Source organism: Panthera onca, chromosome A2 (genome assembly GCF_046562875.1).
Source record: "Panthera onca isolate mPanOnc1 chromosome A2, mPanOnc1 haplotype 2, whole genome shotgun sequence".
In the NCBI taxonomy this organism is placed as follows: domain Eukaryota; kingdom Metazoa; phylum Chordata; class Mammalia; order Carnivora; family Felidae; genus Panthera; species Panthera onca.
Window position 1 is genome coordinate 51,881,848 of NC_138340.1, and position 21,054 is coordinate 51,902,901.

Below are 21,054 nucleotides of genomic sequence, written 5' to 3' on the forward strand. Positions count from 1 at the left end.
GTTGTGTTTCAGGTATTTGCTATGTCTCTCATCTTGTCTGCTCTCTTTTGATCCTTGGGCCAGGATTTTTATGGGACCCACAAGGCAGCCCCTGGTTGTTTCGTCCATGTTTCCAAGTCAGCAAGTCTAAGACCAATCTTATCGTTTCCTTCAAATCTATTCCTCTTTCTGGTCATATTGACAGCCTCTTTGGCATTTCTCGATTTGGCCTTTCTTCTTCAGTCTTGAGATCATCATCTGAATCTGGGTTTCCAGAATCTCTCGCCTGGCTACTGCTGCAATGGCACCTTAGGGAGTCTCTGTCCTTCCAGCCCCATTGCCTCTGACCCACAACATATGCTGCTCTGATCTCCCATAAGTGCCCACTCTCCACACTGGAACTTGCAATGGATCTAAATGCTCAATAAACAGTATCTAATATCTCTTGTTTGAGAGTTAAGACCAATCGCATTCGTTCGTTTGTTCATTCGTTCATTCATTCATTCATTCATTCATTCCCCTTTCCTTTCCTCTTTGTTCATGTATTTGTTAAATAGACATTTTGTGATTACTGTCATGGAAAATGTCAGACATGTGTTGTCTCCTAAGGACACAAAGATAAACTACGCATGATCTCTGCTTTGAGGAGCTCACAGTCTGGGGTGGAAACAGACACCTAAAAAATTAACTCCAATCCAAGGTAATAAAATGACACTTGAAATGCCTCTCTTTCAACCTCTGGTTCCTTTTCCAGACCATTTCTTTCATCTCTCCTTTGGGATCTGACTCAAAGCCATTCTTCCTAGGGTTCTTCTTCTCTCTCAGCACCTGCCACACTCTGGGGCACAGAATGATGGCCTATCTGGGTCTACCTGCTTCTACTCCCTTTCCACCAACTGATGCTTTTGCGTCATTTCTGTATAAGGCAAATTGTCCAGCACACAGTAGGGCCCCACTAACAGTTGGAATTGAATCACTTCCAGTTTTTGACTAAGTCTCTCATGTGTTCTATTTCTCCTCTTCAACCCCAATCTGACCTCTCAGATGGGCCATCCATCCATTTGCTTTGATGCTGGGCTTGGGGCCAGACTGCACGGCCCTGCCACTTACAGGTTGGGTATGTTAACCCCTAGATGCCTCAGTTTTCCTATCTTTAAAATGGGGATTATGATAGAACTTTCCTCATATATGTTGATGGGTTTAGGACAGGGTTTGGGACCTGGTAAAATTGCTGGCCACTACTATGGTCACAAAGGTCTTTCCCTACATTTTGGAAAAAGGCCCTTCTCTTTATTTATCCTTTTGGGCTGAACCCATTCAGTGTTTGGAATTGTCACCCTCTCCTGCTTGTGTCTACCTTGTATTTTGTCTACTGATTGTGAGTCCCTGGGGTCCTGTCCAGGGGGGTTGAGCCTTGGAGGGCTGTGGAAAGGGGAGGGTGGGTGGCCCAGTCACTTCTGCCCAGGCAGAATCATGGCCCCCACTGCTCACAGGTCACGCTTGATTGCCTAGCAACAGGAACATACATCTTGGCAACAGCTTGCAATTTTATGGGGAAACAAAATGTTCCTGATTAACCCTCAAATCACATTCCAGTGAGTTCTGTTCAGCCTGAGGCTGAGCAACATAACCAAAATGAACAGAACAGAGCACCAAGGCATGTGGTGGGGAGGGCCCTGTGCCCTGGGGCTGGGGCTCCGGCCATGGGCTGGGTAGGACAACACAGAGGCCCTTACCTAGATCTGGGTTCAAAAAGTGGCCTCATCACCTCCTCATCAGGTGAGCCTCTCCTCACCTGCCAGAGTAAGGATTTAGTCCCTGCCTTCAGGGCCCCAGTGAGAATAACACGAGAGCCATGCCACTCCCTCTTCTCAGCCCTGGTGGCTGCCTCACTTGAGAAGAAATCTCACACACCTCCCACAGCTCACAGGCAAACTCTGCTCACTCCCCTGGCTTCACCTCTTGCCAAATGTCCCCTCAGGTCCCACCTCCAGCCTTTGCCCCTGCCACTTCCCCCCCCCCCCCAGCCCCCCCCCCCCCCCCAGGCCTCCTACATGCAGCCTCCCTTTCATTTTCCAAGTGTTCTCTGCCTCCTGCTCCCAGGATCAGAGGATCCACTGTTACTCCCAACTTCAGCCCCTTGCTTATTTCCTACAGGGCACTTGTTACAAGGGACAATCTCAGGGATTTTGCTATTTATTTGGCTTTCTGCTAGTCGCCCACACTGGAATGTGAGCCCCATAAAGGCAGCGACATTCATTATTTTGTCCACTGCTGTGTCTATCTCCAGGACATAAAACGCCATCTAGCACATAGTAAGTGCTCAAGAAACATGTGTTGAATCAATGCATAACCAGATGGAGGGCTTTGCCAGTGCCTGGTGCTTAGCGGGTGTGCACAAGCCTTTGCGACCTTTATCTCACTTTAGGCTTTTCTTCTCTGCAAAGCTGAGTGAGCTGACACCCTTAACCCCCTGCTGCTTGGCCCCACATCTACTGGAGGAAATTCCTTCCTAGGGATGTATAGCAAAAAATAAAAATACCTGTAAACCGAAAAGCATGCTAGTAGGAAATCATCATGCCTAGCACTTTTCAGGGATAAAACTTAGGACAGAAGTAGCACCAGGTATCCCAAGAGGCTCTGAAATTTTAATACACAAAATAGGGAGAGGGGAAAAAATATCTACGATCTGAGGGCATATGAACACACTGAAAGGGCAGGGGTTAGGGCCACGTAGGCCTGGGTTCAGATGTCATCCACCAACTTGTTGCTGAGTAACCTTGAGCACACTGTGCCTCAGTTTCCTCATCTGTAAAATGGTGGTACTACGGAAATGAGATGTGGTATTTAAAGGGCAAGTCCCCCCGGCCACATCCCAGGCTCAGGATTAAACCCCAGGGATGAGACCCACCCTGGTCTCCAGCAGGATCTCCCTCAGCCTCCCATGTTGCGGCTGTACTTTTTTCATTACAGCACGGCTGACTCCCTGAGATGGTAATTGTTAGGACAATTTAGGTAAGCCTTTGGGGGTGACAAAAAAGCTGGCAGTTCCAGATCAAACAGTCAGCCGTCTCATGGGTCCGTCATCAGAACATCAGAGGGACAGTTTTGCAGCCTGGCCTCACATTAACTGCAGCAGCCAAAAAACTGATTATTCCAAACCCCGGTGCTCACTTGTTCAACACTGTCTGCTTGTCTGGGTAATTAGATCTCCCAGGACTTCAAGAGGATGCTGGCGGCTTCGTGTCAGCTCATGCGTCCTTGAGGCTGGCAAGGGGGCGGCAGGAACTGCTTCTCTGCCAGTCAGATCCCAGCCCCTCCCTGGCCGGTACATTCCCCCTGACCCAACCTCTGGGTGGGGATGAAAGGCCCACACCTTTCCACATCAGAGACAGGGAATGCAGGGGAGTCGGGCCAGGGCTGGGACAGGGAGGTGGTGGATTGCTGGTGGCTTTGGCCAGGGTTAGTCTCTGATATTTCTGTGGTCTCCCTGCTGAGCTGGGCGATGGGTTCCGGTTGGGGGAAAGGTGGACTGAGGAGCCTTCAGCCCGCACATAATATGCACACACACATGTAATCACCATTCACGTTTTCATTTACTTAGAATCCCTGTTAGGTACTTGGAGATTCGGAGACAAACGAAACTGCCCTTGCCCTCAGGAAGTATAAAATCCAAACGTCTAGGAGGTTGCCTGCCTACCCACCACCTATGCTATGGCTGCCTCTCTCAAGTGGAAGAAAAATGATTTCGCCCTTTAGGAGGTAAGCCAAACTATGGTCATTTACAAAGCTACTGATAGTGTTCTACAGTTTCCCTCTGCAGGGATTTTTTTTTTTCCCCTGCAGGGGGCGTGCCCAGGATTTTCTCCACATGCTTATTCCTCTGTGATTGGGGCAGTTTTGGAACCCTGTTTTCTCACTGAGCACTCAGTGACCTCTTGGAAGTTGGTTCTCTCCCAGCTGAGAGCCCCAGGTTTAACAAACTAGGGGGCCCTTTCTGACCCTGTGATTTCTCCAAATACATCCCAGCAAGGAAAGAGGTGGGGGAAAAGGAGGAGTGGGAAAGTTAGTGGATTCAAAGACAAATCCCAACTCTGTGACCCACCACTGTGTGATCCTGTGCAAGCCCTCTATGAGCCTCAGTTTCTTTAAAACAGGAGGCTGAAAATTCTTTTCTCCTATGGCATCTACGATATAGAAAGAGATCACAAAAGCTTGTCGTGCCTAGCAGAGTACCTGGCAGAGCCCAGGAAATGGACATAGGGGATCTGAAAACACTGAAAAAGCAGTAGCCCCACCAGAACTCACCCTCAGTGAACCAGGGAAAGCAATTCTTGGGGATCCAGCACGTCATTGAGGCTCAGGTTAAATATCACTTCCATAGGGAAGCCCTCCCCCACTGCCTGTCTAAGCTGCCCCTTCCCATGGTTGCCCTCAAAGTCCTTATCCACCTGATACATTTTCTTGTTCATTTATTAGTTTCCTGTATTTTTTGCTGGACTCCTATAAGCTTTGTGAGGGTAGGTATCTTTGTTCACTGAGGTATCCCCAGAACCTAGGACAGCACCTAGCAAACAAGCAGATGCTCAATAAAGGCTTCTTCAAAGGATAGATGAATTAAATGAATGCAGTGATTCTCGGCCAGAGGATGGTGCAGACCCCACCAGAGGATGTGTGAAATTTGGTGGGGAGTAGTAAGTGGTAGGGCATCTATAGTCTCAACATTATAATTATTATAATTTACTTTCAGTTATCTTTAATTTATTCTGGAATCCTAATATGGCACCAATGGAGGTGCAAGCTGTGTAGTTTTAAAGGAAGCTCTAGGGACTCTGGTCTCCTGTAGGCCTGGAAGCCTGTGTTTGAGGACTCTGCAACAGGGTGGCAGCTGGATCATGCCAGGCCTGAAGGCCACAGTGATTTTAAATTTTATTCTTTTTTTCTTTTTTAATTAAAAAAAATTTTTTTAAACATTTATTTATTTTTGAGACAGAGAGAGAGCATGAACAGGGGAGGGTCAGAGAAAGAGGGAGACACAGAATCTGAAACAGGCTCCAGGCTTTGAGCTCTCAGCACAGAGCCCGACGCGGGGCTCGAACCCATGGACTGTGAGATCATGACCTGAGCCAAAGTCGGATGCTTAACTGACTGAGCCACCCAGGCGCCCCTCTTTTTTAATTTTTTAAATGTTTATTTACTTTTGAGAGAGAGAGAGAGAGAGAGAGACAGAGAGATAGAGTGTGAGCAGGGGAGGGGCAGAGAGAGAGGGAGACAGAGAATCCAAAGCGGGCTCCAGGCTCCAAGCTGTCAGCACAGAGCCCGACGCAGGGCTCGAACTCAGACTGTGAGATCATGACCTGAGCCAAAGTCAGACGCTTAACCGACTGAGCCACCCAGGCGCCCCGAATTTATATTTTATTCTAAGAGCAGTGGGGATCATTGTGTTTTGAGTAAATGGTGGTACAAGTAGATTCATTTTTAAGTCTATTCTGGCCATGATAGGGAGAATAACTTGGAGGGGGAGAGGATAGAAAAGGGAGGGGCTTATACATACATTATTTTCATTTAACTTTTCTGGTAACCCTGTAGGTAGGCATATCTAAACTCACTCTTCAGATAAAGAAACTGAGGCTCAGAGAGGGACTATAATTCACCTGTGGTCACACAGGAGTGAGCGGAGCGGCTGACATTGGATCCTCAGTTGGTGTACCTGTCCAGGACTTGCCAAACAGCCTCCAGCCCCTGGGCCTAGAATTTGGGCTCATCTTTTATAGCCCATTACTCCCAGACCTGGAGGCCCTTGAGAATGTTGCTGGCCAGAAAGAGTCAGGTGAGTGAGACCTGGAAACCATGATCAAGTTCATAGGCAGATCAGGCATCTGCCTGGCCCCCACCCTGGCCTCTCTCTCTCATATTTGGGCCTGAGCTCCACTGTGTTTGGGAGCAGCTAAAAACTCCCAGGCTTCTGGCAAAGTCCCAGCACCACCCTGCGGGGAGCATGGAGCCCTGGGGATGCCCCCTCATCCCCTTTTAACAGCCCATTAAGAGAATGAAGTGTGGCCTCATCCAGGCCCAGAGTTTTATTCCCACAGGGGTGTGGCTTGGACAAGTGAGTCACCCCTTCTGCTTCTCAAGTTTCCTCATCTGCAGAATGGGGAAAACAGTGGCATTTTGGGATAGTGCTTGGGACAAGACGATGGCTGACTTGGCTATCACCGGAGGACTGGGCAGTCTAAATCGACTTCCTGGCCTGCCTTAGGTTGAGCCTTCTGCTGGCCACCAGGTGGTCCCTAATAAGAGGGCAGCCCCAGAAGAGCTTCTGGTGTGGGGATCTGGTTCTTCACATTGGACTTCTGTGGCCATGAGCCAGGCACATGTGGCCACAAGAGAGAACTCCCATCTTCCTGGAGGGTCGGTGGGGCTCCCTGCTAAATCATGGATTCACTATGTTTAGGATGTCCACTCGGCCTGGTTTTGATATCAGGTCTAATCCCTCAGGGGTACTTGTCTCTTATCTGGGCTACTCCAAACCCCTGAGGGTCTCTGTTCACTTTTCCCTACCCTTAGGGGTACTTGTCAAGACTCTGCCCTATGACACTCTTCCACTAGGGATGTCTGTGTCCTCTTGGGAGAATCTCTAAGGGTGGGCTCTCAGGCATGTGACAGGAGATTTAGTTCATGTACCTCCCTCCCAGGAGAAGGTGGGGAGGCTGGGCTGGGGTGGAGATGTGGCCCGGATGTGGCTGCTCTGAGCCCCTGTAACTGTCCCTCCTGGCTGGGTCCTTTGGTTTGCTAGTCTCAGGATTAAGCTTTGGATTATTTTTAGGGACTCTGGGACTTCAAGCAATGATGAATAAAAAAAAAATTAAGAGGATATCATAAGAGAAAAAAATACAACTTAAAGAAATTACCGGGGTGCCTGGCTGGCTTAGTCGGTAGAGTATGTGACTATTGATCTCAGGGTTGTGAGTTCAAGTCCCATGTTGGGTGTTGAAATTACTTGAAAATAATTTTTTTTTTTAACATTTTAAATACAGAGAACAAACTGAGGGTTGATGGGGGGTGGGGGAGAGGGGAAAGTGGGTGATGGGCATTGAGGAGGGCACCTGTTGGGATGAGCACTGGGTGTTGTAGGTAAGCGATGAATCACGGGAATCCACCTCCAAAACCAAGAGCACACTGTATACACTGTATGTTAGCCAACTTGACAACAAATTATATTAAAAAGAAAAGAAAAGAAAAGAAAAGAAAAGAAAAGAAAAGAAAAGAAAAAAGAAAAGAAAAGAAAAGAAATTATCAAAAGAGAAACAAAAGCAGGTGTTGGGTTTTGGCTGTCCAGTGGCTTCTTCCTTCCTTTGGGAAATTAGGTGCACTGGGAGGAGTCTTGGTGGCTGTCAATCAAAATGCTCCTCCCCCTTCCTGGCCTGGAGGTGGGCACGTGACCAAGCCAGGCCACTCACATGCTCTCTCCGTGGACTTGGAATCCGTGATGCAGCACAGCCAGCTCACTTCTGCTTGTAACAGCCCATTGCTACGTTTTCAGATAATTTTGTGAACTGGTTAGTGCAGCCATCACTGGAATTAAATGATTATACTTAAAATTTATATAAATTATATTCAAAGGGTAACAATATCTCACACTCATCCCTTCCTGATTATTTTACCAAATGTCACTAGAATCTGTGTCTTGCATAGAAAGCCCATTGCGCCCGATGGTAGAAAAAGGATATAACACTGTGCTGCAGCATATGTCTCTTCCCAACTCTGCTTTCAATGCCATCGTGTTGGGGACGTGGTGGGACTATTTGCACCACAGAACTCAGCACACACTACGAACAAGGACTCCTTGGCTACCCAGACAGCTGCGTGTTATACATTTTCCAACAAAGCACTGCTTGGAATCCTGAGGATCGTGGGGACCCACACAGCTGGAGTGGACTTTTCCCTACCCCCCATGACCCAAAGGGACATTGGTTCTGTCAGTCCTGCCACAGATCCAGACACATCCCAATTTCCCTCCAGAAAGCTGAGCCGGGGTTTTCAGACCTAGCTCCAACTTAGAGCATTCTGATCAGGGATCTTCCTCATGTGCTCAGGCAGTTTCTGTTGCTTACACCCAGCATGCCTCGGCTGACCCGTTTTAGAACAACATCCTCACAAATGCAGAGTGACCCTGAGAGAAAAACCATCGCCCTTCATCTCACCCCTTAACCCCAGCACCGGGACCTTCGGGATACTTCCTTTATGCCTCTTTCCCCTTGCATCTGTTTTTGTGAAGCTGCTGCCATGGTCAGTGGTAAACCCCACCTTTTTCCTATCACCTATTTCAAGAGCCTCATTCATTCTGCGTTATGTTCTCCGTTACTACCATTTTCCGTAGTGTTCCACGAGACACATGGAGAAGCTGATAATAGGCTTATGTGCTCTCCTAATACTGGGCATTTGTGAATTATGCCCCCTTTAAACAAATTTTTTTTAATGTTTATTTTTGAGAGACAGAGTGTGAGAGAGAGAGAGAGAGTGAGCAGGGAAGGGGCAGAGAAAGAGAGGGAGACACAGAATCTGAAGCAGGCTCCAGGCTCTGAGCTGTCAGCACAGAACCTGATGCGGGGCTTGAACTTACGAACCGTGAGATCATGACCTGAGTTGAAGTTGGATGCTAAACCGACTGAGCCACCCGGGCACCACCCCCACCCTCCACCTTTTAAAAAAATGTCCTACAGAGATGTGGTTTAAAAAGCTGGGACTATGGGTCGGGAGACATGAGTTCTCGTTTGGTTTTGTGCCAGATGGCTGTGTGATCCTGGGCAGGATTTTTCCCTTTCTGGGCCTCAGAAACCTATGTGAATGATGACATCGGTAATGACAAGAATAATAATGGTTTTCATCCCCTGCAGGCTTCCTGCTCTGTGCTGTATGTTCTTACACGCACCTGATCATTTATTCCTCACAGGGGCCCACGAATAAGTACTAATTCACAGATGAGTAAACAGGTTCTGAGAGGTGAAGTCATTTGCTTGGCACAACACAGCTAGTAAGTAAGTGTCACAGTGGGGAGTCAGATGTAGGGCGTCTGTTGTTTAACGCTTAGGCCGCATCACTATTTCCTAATGCCCAGCGTGTGACAGGCTCTTGGAGAACATAGGTGCCCACAGAGCAGTGAGCTTGTCTGCCCGCACCACAGTCCTTGTCTGTTCCCATTTATGTCCCCACTTTACAGGAGAGAAACTGTCTTTGAGCGCAGAATGTTCTGGGTTGAATTGTGTCCCTCCACAACCATAAGCTCCAGCACCTCAGAATGTGATCATGTTTGGAGACAGGGTCATTGCAAGGGTGACTAGTTACTAAGTGCATATGAGGTTGTTGGGGAGGGGGGGCTAATCATGTATGACTGGTGTCTTAAATACAGAGGAAAGCTGGACACAGAGACTCATGGGAAGCCAGTGTTAAGACACAGGGAGGAGATGGCCATCCACAAGGCAAGGAGAGAGGCCCTGAACAGATCCTTCCCTCACAGCCCTTGGAAGGAAACAAGCCTGTTGACAGACACCTTGATCTTAGACCTCCAGCCTCCGGAACTGTGATACAACATATTTCTGTTGTTTAAGCTCCCTCCTGATCTGTGGTCCTTTGTTATGTGGCCTCTGGGAACAAACACAGAAACTGCACGGATGGATGAGAGAGGCGGGGCCTGGGGGGAAGGGTGGATGCATTGGGGGCAGAGGGGAGGGACTCTGTCCCCTTCACCACATGTAGGGATGACTCAGGGCTCCCCAGTCCCTGGAGCTATGTGCTCGGACAGGTCCCTTCCTTCCTGGGCCTCAGTGTTCCCATGTGCACCCTGGGATTGCTGGCTGGTCCCCGAGAGCTGTTCCAGACCTGTGGTTCTATGGGTGCCTGAGTCCCTCAGGCCCTTGTTCTTTCTGCTCTTACCCAGTTGAGCTGGTATGGGCAATGGGGGACAGCCCCAGGGAATGCTCTATTTTGCTGTTCTGTCCAGCAGAGTTTCCCAAGACCTCATCCGGCAGCCTGCCCTCAAGGCTGTTGCTCTTTTATTGTCCTCCTTGAACCTCTCCTGGCAACCTCTATGTCTAACTGACTGCCTTTCCAGTGTCAGACACCCTGATCACACCCTACCTGCAGGTGACCCTCATTATATCTCTCGCATATTTCCTGCTTTGCCCGCTCCCTTGGGTAGCTGGTGCTCCCTAAGGACCCATGCTTGGTGAGTGCCCCAGCTGAACTCATTCCTGCATGCTTATTGAGTATACTCCATGCTAGGCACTGTTCTAGGTGCTAGGATAGAGCAGCGAACACCACAGGCCCACATCTCTGCCTTCCTGTGGCTTACTTCCCCCCTTGAGGGACTTGGGAGCAGAGACAGGACTTCTCTGTCATCTCTGGGCCTAGCCTCTCTGCAGGGTTCCATGCCTGCCGTTCTATCCCCCAGGCCCCGAGAGTGCATAATGCCCAACACAAACCTTTTGTCTCACCCTGAACCTTGCTCCACTCCTGTTGGCTAGTCTCCTCCACAAGCAGCCAGTTGCTGTCCAGAAAGCTGAGTCTGCACTGACACCATTCTCTTCCTTGACCACCTACCACAGGCTGAGACCTTCTGCTTGGTGCTCCTTCCTCTCCATCACCACCACCCTGGCCAGGTCGAACTCTGTCACCTCTCTCTTGGATGCCTGTCCCCCACTCTGCTCTGGCTCTATCCCTTGGGGTATCTCCCCATTACAACTAAGATCAGGGCTGCCAGACCAACTGTCTTGACCACACTGCTCCTCTGCTCAAGAAACCTCAAGGGCTCCCTCCTATCTCTTCACTTAAGCCCAAACCTTTAGCTCAACATTCAGATCCCTTCACAGAGGTTCCTAGCATGGGCTCTGGGGTTGCCTGCCGGCATCTGGATCCCAGTTCTTGCACCCATTAGCTGTGTGACCGTGGGCAAGTGATTTAACTTCTCTGTGTCTCCTTTTCCTCGTTTGTAAAAATGGGGATAATCCTAATGCCTACCTCATAGGGTTTGGGGAGTATTAAATGGGGGTAATAATGTATGTAAAGCTCTTGGAATAGTGTCTGGAAGATATAATGCTCAGTCACTCTCAGTTACCTTCCCCCAAGCTCCAGCCAAACAGAATGTATGGCTCTTCTTTTTACACACCCTTCTTTGCTTCTGTGCTTTTGACTGCACTGTTCCCTCTACCTGGAGTGCCCTTCCCTATCGCAAACCCTGCCTATCTCTCAACATCTTGTTCAAATACTGCTTCCTCTATAAAACCTTCCTAGATTCTTCAGTGAGAAGGGCTCACTTCTGCCTCTCACCTCCATGGCTTCTTGTCCAAAGCTATCCTGCAGAAAAAGCAGTCTTTGCTGCTCAGAAATAGTCCCTGGGACCACGGAAATTTCCAGGGGGCCTCCCTTTGGGGTGGAGGCTGATGCTGGCAGGGGGGTACTAGGGAACCATCAGCCGAGGCACTAATTTCCACTGACTATAAATAACTCTGGGTCTGAAACCACAGCAGGGGCCTGGATTGCGCCAGGAGGAGTAAGATAATCATTGTGCAGGGAGGGGGGCCTGTATAGATAACTTACCTGCCCTGTTGGAGCCTCTCGTGTGACAGGCGGGTCTGCAGGGAGAGGCTGCTTCAGCTCTCTTAAGCTTCGTGGGACCCAGGCTGGGGGGAACACTGATGTTGCCCTAACACTAGAGATGGTCCAGCCTGGAGTTACTGAACATCTCTCACCCCTCGGCCCATTTGGCAGATGAGATCACGATTCAGGGAGGCAAAGTCATCAGAAACAGAACATTTCTGGGGGCCAGAGAAATGCCCACGGGGCCTTTGGAAGTCAGTGTGTGTAGAAGCCGCCTTCTAGGGAAGGGCTGCTGGGCTGGGGCTAGGGTGAGGGGCCATGGGCAAGGCTGTGGAAGGTTTGGGGTGGAGCCTCAGGCATGCCCCCAGGATTTGAGGCCACAGTCTCCCAGAGGGAAGAGGGAACTGGGTCTGGCTGTGAGTCAGCCACCCTCTGTCCAGTCTGATGTCTGTACTACTGGGGGTGCGAGGCAGCGTGTTTAGAATTCTAGAATGTCTGAGCCTGGAGGAGCCTCAGAGACAACCAGACCCACACTCTTTATTTTCCAGATGGGGAGAATGAGGCACAGAATTGCAGGGTGAGGGTGGGCGGGCTTGAGATGGTCCCAGTTAATAAGGGCCAAAGTCAGGATGGTCCCCCCTGCATCTTCCTGGCTCAGTGTCTCTTCTAATACAGGTTGGGGGGCTGAATGTCCTTTCCCTGCACCCCCTGGGGACCCAACACAAGAGGACGGACAAACCTTCCCTGAGGCCCCACTGTGGGCCAGGCACTCCCTGTGCGTTTTCTCGTTGAATTCACAGACCAGTATGGGCCCTGGAGCTGTTTACCACCTGCCAATTCTACAGATATAAAAACCAAGGCACTGAGAACTTATATAACCTGGCCCCCAACTCAGGCTTTTAGATACTCTAGTTTACTGCCTTTTTCTAATTTCATCAAAAGTTTTCAAATTTTTTTCTTTTCTTTTTTTAAAACTCTTTGTTAAAAAAAAAATCTTACCAGATGCTTCACCATGCAAAGCAGATAAAAAAGGAGCTGCTCTGGTACATGGTAGGGCAGGAAGCCCAGAGCTTCACCCACTTATCTCCTTGTACCCTGGGGTGCCTCTGTGGAACCCCAGAGAACCCGGTATGAGAAACGCCTTTCCAAACTTCAGTTCTCCTGCATTCAGCAAGTTCTTTGGCTCTTCTGGCCCATGAAGAGGAGCTGTACTCTGACCCTCTCCCAACCCCATCCCCATTTTTCACACTCTCACGGACAGCACAGACAAGTTAAATACCTATTACCCAAGCTGAGTCTGCACACATAGCATGAACCAACCAACTAAAAGTCACAGTCTACAAAAATCAATCCCCGGTCTGTGGGCCGGAGTTCTCTGCCCTTTGAGATGTCCCCTAGGCTCCAAGCACAATGCATTCCCCATTTCTTCCCGTGAATGTCCCAGGGCTCACCTCAGGGCCTTTGCTCATGCTGTTCCCTTTCACTAAGAGGGTGCTTTCCTTTCCACCTCTGCATATTCAGCTCATCCCCGTCCTTTGAGACCTAGCTCCCGAGAAAGCCTCTCCTGTATTTGTCCCCCATCAGGCATGGATCCGATCGCCTCCTCCTTTGACCTTCAGCACACTCCCTCTGGCTGCAGAGTTATTTTTGTCAGCAGAAGGCAATAGCTGAAGGATTATGTGTGCATGTTCAGGAGCCAGCCTGCCTGGGTACCAGTACTGGCTGGGCCCCTTTGACTAGTGTTGTTCTCAGCCTCAATTTCCTCATCTGTAAGCTGGGGATATGAACAATTCCTGTCTGAGAGGATGAAATGAGGTAGTGCCAGGGATCCTCCGCGGAGAGCCTGGTCTGAAAGCACTCGATATGTGTTAATGCATCCCTAGTGTCACAGCTGTCACTGGTATCATAGCTAGACGGGGAGGGTCTTCAGGGCAGGGAAGTTTACAACCCAGCTCTGCATACCCCCTTTCCCGGAAGTCTTTAGGGAGCTCTGGAGGGAGAGGGGGTCAGGAGGGGCTCCTCCCTCCTTTCCTCCTCCTGGACTGAGGCCCGGGCCCCTGCCCCTGGCTGCCCTCTCCTACTGGTTCTTGACTGCCTCTGTGACCTTGGAGTTGTCTCCTGTCTGACATCCTTCTCTCCTTGCCCTGGATGCTTGGATGGAGAAGGAATGTCTTGGAAGGCTGTCCCTGTCTTGGCCGCCCCACCTGGCCTGTGTACAGCCACATCACACAAACACCGCTCCTGAGGAGCCTGGAGAAGAGGAGTGTGGCTCAAGCCTGCACACAGTAAGTGCACAATACATACGTGGTCAGCAAGTGAATGTGTGTCAGCCTACATCTCTGCCTGGCATGCCTGAAGCAGGGGAAGCAGTGGGACAGTCACTGAGCACCTGTATCCACCCGTTCTGGGAGGTGGGCACTATGATCATGCCCTTAACAAATGGGGATCTCGAGGCTCACAGGGATGGAATGACTCACTCAAAGTCCTCCAGGGTGGTGGAGTCAGGCCTCAAAGCCTGTGCTCTTTGCATTCCTGAGTAGGCACTTAGTGTTTGGTGCATATTTATTCTGCAGAGCAAAGATCTCTTCAGAGAAAGAATCAGGGCCCCCTGTCTCTCCAAGTGCTTGTTTCCCACTCAAGGGGCTGTTGTGAGGACCACACGAGGCAACCCAGTGGAAGAGCCTGGCCATGAGGAGTTTGCACACAGCAAGTTACAGCTGCTGGGTAGTTCTGGGACTTGCGTTTTCCACAGTGGGTCTGTACAGCATGACACGCACCCATAAACGCTCTGCACAACTGCTTAGAGCCTCCACTCCCCTGTGGGTGCCTGACTGTGCAAAGCACCCACGAGGCCACTCAGCATTGTCTGTGGAAAACGAAGTTCATCCAGTCCTGCTGGAATCCACCCAGAAGCTCTTCGGTCAGCGGCAGGTCAGGGCTTTTGCTACCTGTCCTGTTCTCTTCCGGCCGCGCCCAGGCCTGCAGAACTGTTGGCCTAGCACACATTCCGCTGCCTCCGCCTGGGAGAATGGATAGTGTGTCTCAATCAACATGTGGGGTTATCTTATTGATGATTCAGAAAGATGTGAGGGTGGCATTCTGGAAAGCATCCACACGTGATTCATCAGACTTTCACAGAAAGCTAGTGCTTTTAAGGGATGTATTTTTCCTGGTGATGGTGGTGGGGGGGGGTGGTGTAAGCATTGCCAATCAGATATGGGGCTTTTTTTTTTTAAACCCACAGATTCCCCTGGCGTTGCCTGGGCCCACTGATCTGCCCAGATAAGCTGCCTTTGTCTTCTCTGCTAACTTAAACCCAATCTGCCCCTACAGTCACACACAGAATCCTCAGCATAGAATAATAACAGCTGACCCCGACATAGCACCTGCTGCATGCCAGGCACCAAGCATTTCGTGCATATTACTTGGATCCTCATAGGAACCCTATGAAAGAGGCACTGTTATCATCCCATGTTACAGATGTGGAAACTGAGGCACAGAGAGGTAGATAACTGGTCCAGTGCTCCACAGCTGGAGAAGAAGTGCAGCTGGGATTTGACCGTGACCCCTACTTGGCCACTTCACTGCTGGGACACGAGTCATATACCTACTTCTTGTGGACGGTCCCAGCTTATGCCCGCCACACTGGTGTAAATGTTAACAGTGCTGTGGTTTGGCTGTGACCCAAATGCTCCTTTACTGCTCAGCTGCTTCCTCAGTTCCACCCTTTCTCCTCATCCAGGCCAAGCTCTCCTCCAGGGCACAGAGCATGCCTACACCCTCCCCGCACACAGTGGGGCCTTCCATACAGTAGGCCCACAAGCATGTGTGGCCTGTGCCTCTATCTCCCTCTCCCTCCCACAATCTCCATGTGGTCTGGATGGACTGACCTGCATCCCTCTGGGGCGAGCATGTGACCCGGATCTGACCTATCCGCCTCTTCCTTCCCCTGGCCGCAGGGATTGGGTCAAGAATGGCCATGTGACTCCAGGTGGCCAAATGAGAATCTGTTCTGGGACCCAGGGGAGGAGACCATGAGGAAAGAGATGCCTCTGGCTGCTGGGGGGGCCAGGATGGGGGGGGTGTTAGCCTGAAGCTAACAGTGTGAGGGCCTGTCCGAGAATGAAACCAACACGGAAGGCAATGGAGGTGAAGGAGAGCAGGAGAGGGAGGGACAAAGCCCTCCTGCAGCACTGAGGGTCCTGGATCCAGCCTTGCCTGATGCTAGATGGTCTCTGCACCTTTCATTTGGCACAGGCCAGAAAATCCCGTGTTTGCATAAGCCAGTTTAAGATGGGTTTCTATCAAATGTAATCCTAATGGGTAGAAATACTCAGGGAATACGGGAAGATGATTCTTTGGAAGAAAACTTTGAAAGTATTTTCAACTCACTGTCTCCAAACGTGGCACAATTCCCATTTCAGGTCCAGAGAGTGTGAGTGTCTTGCTCCCGAGGTCAGGATCCTGCTTGGTGACAGAGGGGAGGCCAGAGCACCCCCTACACAGCTTCCCCTCCTCCACCCATGAAAGTATCTGAGAAGGCAACTGCATTTCCTCAGCCTTTTTTTTTTCCGTTTTAGAGAGAGACAGAGAGAGCATGTATGTGTGTGCGGGGGGTGGGGGTGGGGAGGGGCAGAGGAAGAGAAAGAATCTTAAGTTCACTGCACAGCCTGATGCGGGGCTTGATCTCACGACCCTGCTGAAGTCAAGAGTCAGACTCAACCGACTGAGCCACCCAGGTGCCCCACTTTCTCAGCTTCTTATATACTTGGATGAGCTTTTCTCCTCCAGACCTCACCCCTGAGAGTCCTGGGTTCCACAACGGAACATGGGCCACTTCACCTGAAGACCCCGGTTGAGAGGCATTCTTGCACATCTCGGGCCAGGCAGTGAATTCCCCACATGGACCCCATGTCTGAGCGGTGCCCAGCCTCACCCTGCCTGGCACACTGCTGAATCTGTGGCTGCCTCGGTTTCCCTATCAACCTCTCCGGGCCCCCGTGATGCATGGGAGATGGAGAACATGGAGAAATAGAGTGTCACAATGATAAACAGACGATCCCCACTGCCTGGGACCCAGAGACATTTAAGACACATGTGGCCTTCACACCCTCCCCCGTGCCCAGCTGGTGGCAGCTCTGTGGATGATGACACGGGCCCTGCCGGGTCCGCGGATGTTCTGGTTTAACACTGTGTTTATGCAACATGAGGCACCGTCCCCATGATCCGCTCTCCTCTCCTCCCTCAGCCCCACTCTCTCCTCCACTTGGGCAGGCCGCAGGATTCATACAAAATTAACCGGAGGTTCTGTTTCACAACACTCCAGTATCCAGTTCCCACCCCACCCTGCTGCTGCCCCACCTTCTTTGTCCCCTTCTCTCCCCCACCAGGAAACACACAATGCAGGGGGCACCCAGAGGGACCTGTCTGAGCTGTCTTTTCTGACAGCCCGAGGTGCAGGTGTTAGGAAGTGAAGGACAAGGGGTGTTCCTGCCCAGCAGCTCAGGGCAATGCCACTCTGAGCTTGGGGAACTGAAGCCAGTTCCATGGGTGACACAGTGTGTCGTGTGTCCTGTGTCCTGTCCCCTGGCTACAGCCTCCCCTCTGTCCATTCCACCCCGCACCAGGGGTATCCCCAACCTCTTCTGTCTCCCTCCCTTCTTCTTATTTTTTATTTTATTTTAAAGAGATAGAGGGAGATAGAGGGAGAGAGAGGGAGAGAGAGAGGGAGAGAGAGAGGGAGAGAGAGAGGGAGAGAGAGAGGGAGAGAGAGAACGATGGAGAGAGAGAACGATGGAGAGAGAGAGGAAGAGAGGGAGAGAGGAAGAGAAAGCGTGCAAGCAGGGGAGGGGGCAGAGGAAGAGAGAGAGAGAATCTTAAGCAGACTCTGTGCTCAGTGCGGAGCCCACGTGGGGCTTGATCTCACGACTGTGAGATCATGATCTGAGCCAAAATCCAGTGTCAAGACACTCAACTGACCAAGCCACCTCAGTGCCCATCTCCTTCCCTTCTTTCGGTGAATATGTGTTCAATCCCCCAGGTGTTGTACCAAGTGCTGGGGACACAGTGGAGAATGACAAACAGCTCCTGCCTCTGGGGGCTCACAGGCCACTCATCACCCATCTTTCCAGACTCATCACAAAGTAGCCTACTCTGGGAAGCCTTCTCTGGTAGCACTTTTACTCTTTGCTCAGTACCGTCTTATTTAATCGCCCCATTTTTCATGAGGATATGGCCCATGCATGTTGTTGTTGTAAGAAATATTTGATTATAATAATAATGACAATGAACGTTATTTTGGAAGTGTCTAGGATATGCTATATGCCACACTAAGCCCTTCATGTGGATTATCTAATATTCACATCCTGTGAGGTAGGTAGTGTTATTATTCCCATTTCACAGATAAGGCAATGGAGGCTTGCTGGGGGAAGTTAATTGAATTCTTCCGGTATGTCTCTTGAAGATAAGTGTCCCTTGAAGAGTAAGCCTGTCAGAATTTGAAGCTGGGCCTTGGGCTCTATTGTCCTATGCTGGAAGGGTATGGAAGGAAAGGAAGCAGTGGAGGGTAAGGAGGGAAGGGCATCACCAGAGTGGAACAGAACCAACAGTGGAAGAGGAAAGAAAGAGAACTCATTTCAGGGAGAGAGGCCCTCATAGGGAGCCCGTTTACCCCAGAGTTGTCACCAGAGTCAGGACTTCAGGGGGAAAGTCCAACACTGTCAGGTCATGGGAACTGAGTCCCTTGCCTGTGCTGGCAGTAGGTGGTACCCCGGGTGGGAGTTGAATTCTGCTGGTGTCAACCTCCCTCTATCACTTGCAGAGATCTTTTTGCCTAAAATTAGCTGGATGTGAAGGGGAAGGCTAATTTATGCACGGCCTGGAGCAGTTTCCTGTAGAGTGACTCAGAGGCCGGCTCCTTGCTGACGTGAGCAGACCAGGGGCACAGGGGGTGTCGGGAATGGCCAACCTGAGTCCCCGTCCAGGCCTGGCACAGCCCCAGACCACATGGCTTTTAAGCTGGGGGTTAGGGCTGGAGGCCAAGCAAGCATTTCTAGAAGTCAGAAGAGGGCTAAACAGGGCAGGACAAATGCTGAACACGAGAGAAAAGGTGGCCCCCAACTACTCAGGCCCTCATCGCACAGAAGGCGTCTTTAGAGGACTGTTCCCAGGTGCACACGCTTGGCTCAGGTGTGAAGGCACCTCTGGGGATAGTGTCCAAGAGAGCTGTGTCCAAAGTCTGCTCTGATGGGAACTGTGGTGGTGACCTCGAGCCCTCAGGCTTCTCATCCACAAAATGGGATAGCCACGCATGCTTCTAGGAACACGTGCAATGAGAACACAGAAGGGCCTGGGAAAAAGTAGTCACACCGTTCACGGACATTGGCCAGCATTCCATGAGGGTCAGGTTCCACCTTTTCCAGAGAACATGCTTCTTCCAGACTAATGGTAACCATAATGAAAACAACAGCAACAGGAGCTGACACTTATAAAGCACTTAGAGACCAGGCACTCGGCCTAATCTCATTCAACGTTCACAACCCATTTTACCAATGCGGAAATGGAGGTGGTTAGTCTCTGGGGCTGAATCCTAACACGTAGCACTATCCATGCGCCAGGCATTGTTCTAAGCCACTGCACTTTGCCCTCACCACCCTATGAGACAGTCACTATTATGATCCCATTTTACAACCAAGGAAACCGAGGCACAGAGTGGTGGATACCTTGCCCAGAATCCCACATCTGGTAAATGGCAGGGCTGGGATTTGAACCCAGGTCACCCAAGTCTGAGGTCAATAGCATTCTGCTCTTTTGCCTCTCCCCAAACCTCTTCCAGCTCTACCTGCACTTGGGAGATCCTTCTAGGGACCAACACAGCAGAGGCTCTGGTTAGTCCTGCAGCGGCCTTTCCTCCTTCTCAGGGATCTTTCCCATCAGAGATCTCATTGGGTCCTCATGAAAAATTCGGAAGCCAAGACCGAGCGAGGTCAGACAAAAGGCCCCAAACACACACAGCTGACAGGCAGCAGAGCAATGTTCCGAGAAGATGAGAAAACCGGGTCTCCTTTATTCCCACATAACGCCTACCTTTTTGCAAGTACACTGGCATTCTGCGGGATTCCACCTAAGAAATGCTGTTTTATGCCATGCTACATGCTTTTCCTTCTCTTTTCTCCATAGCCAAGTTCCAATACCTCCTCCTACAGGAAGCCTTCCTTGACCTTCACGGCCCACCCACCTTGCCTCTCCTCTGAGCTCTGGGGTCCACGCTACACTTGGGCTGAATTATGTGCTGTTTTGGCTGCTCAGCCATATGAGCTGCTCCCTGTGGGCTGGGGACTCAGTGGCCACGTCTCAGGGTTTTACTGGGAAGTTATCCAACCTTGTCTGTGCCAGGTACCAGACTGGGAACTAGATGGGTGGAGAGGAGCAGGACAGGATCCCTGCCCTTTGGTGTGCTCCTGCTTTCCCAGCAGGACGCAGTGGGGGACACAGTAAACCAAATGGTAATGGCCCCGGACGGTGCTGGAGCTTGGCCGCAGGCCGTTCAATTTCCCAGGGTCCAAGAGCCTGTCAGGGGGGAGGGGAGGGTGGGGTTCTTAACACCAAGGTTTGTCTCGTATGCCAAGGTCCATGGCTTTGCTTGGAGGGGCTCTGCGAATGTGCTGATAGCGTGAGCCATGTCTGTAGTATGTGGGTGTTTTTTGTTTTTTTGTTTTTTTTCTGGGAAAAAGGACTACAATTTCATTAGGTTCTTCACAAGGTCTGAGGCCCAGAGACACTTAAGATTTTCCAACTCAAGAGAATCTCCTCGTCCCATAGAAAAGACAAAGATGACCAGGGCAACCCTGCCTCCCGGAAGGCTAGTGTGCCAACCTGATGGCGGAGATGAGCACGGATCATTCTGCCACAGACTAGGGTTCACATGAGGCCCAGGAGCCCCCAGGCAGGACTCCCTCCTGTCTTGGGGCACATATAGCCGTTCTCAAGCCCTGGGCTACTATTCTCCTCCCCACCCTCAAACAAAACCAAACAACACCAAGAGAGCAAGGTGTTTCTAAACTTCTGCTTAGGTGAGCAGCTGGATCCCTAAGCAGCCTCTATAGGAAATGCGTTGAGGGTTGGTACCCAGCAGTGCCCAGGGCATGGGGACTGGAGTCAGGAGACAGGACAGGAGGGACCTTTCGGCCTTGGATTTCTCATCTCTCACATGGGGATAAGAATTCAAATGCTGGGGCACCTGGGTGGCTCAGTCGGTTAAGCATCCGACTTCGGCTCAGGTCATGATCTCGCGGTTCCTGAGTTCAAGCCCCGCGTCAGGCTCTGTGCTGATGGCTCAGAGCCTGGAGCCTGTTTCAGATTCTGTGTCTCCCTCTCTCTCTGACCTTCCCCCGTTCATGCTCTGTCTCTGTCTCAAAAATAAATAAACGTTAAAAAAAAAATTAAAAAAAAAAAAAGAATTCAAATGCTGTCTTCCAGCTT

The 21,054-nt window shown here is 50.6% G+C and overlaps 1 protein-coding gene and 1 non-coding gene across 13 annotated transcripts in view; one reads left to right on the forward strand and one right to left on the reverse strand.

The window, feature by feature from the left end:
• ATP2B2 (ATPase plasma membrane Ca2+ transporting 2) overlaps positions 1-21,054 on the reverse strand; it is a 382,029-nt gene that overhangs the window by 95,062 nt on the left and 265,913 nt on the right. The window lies entirely within an intron of this gene.
• On the forward strand, positions 6,897-6,969 carry TRNAN-AUU (transfer RNA asparagine (anticodon AUU)). Its single transcript has one exon. It is a non-coding gene; the product is annotated as a tRNA-Asn (tRNA).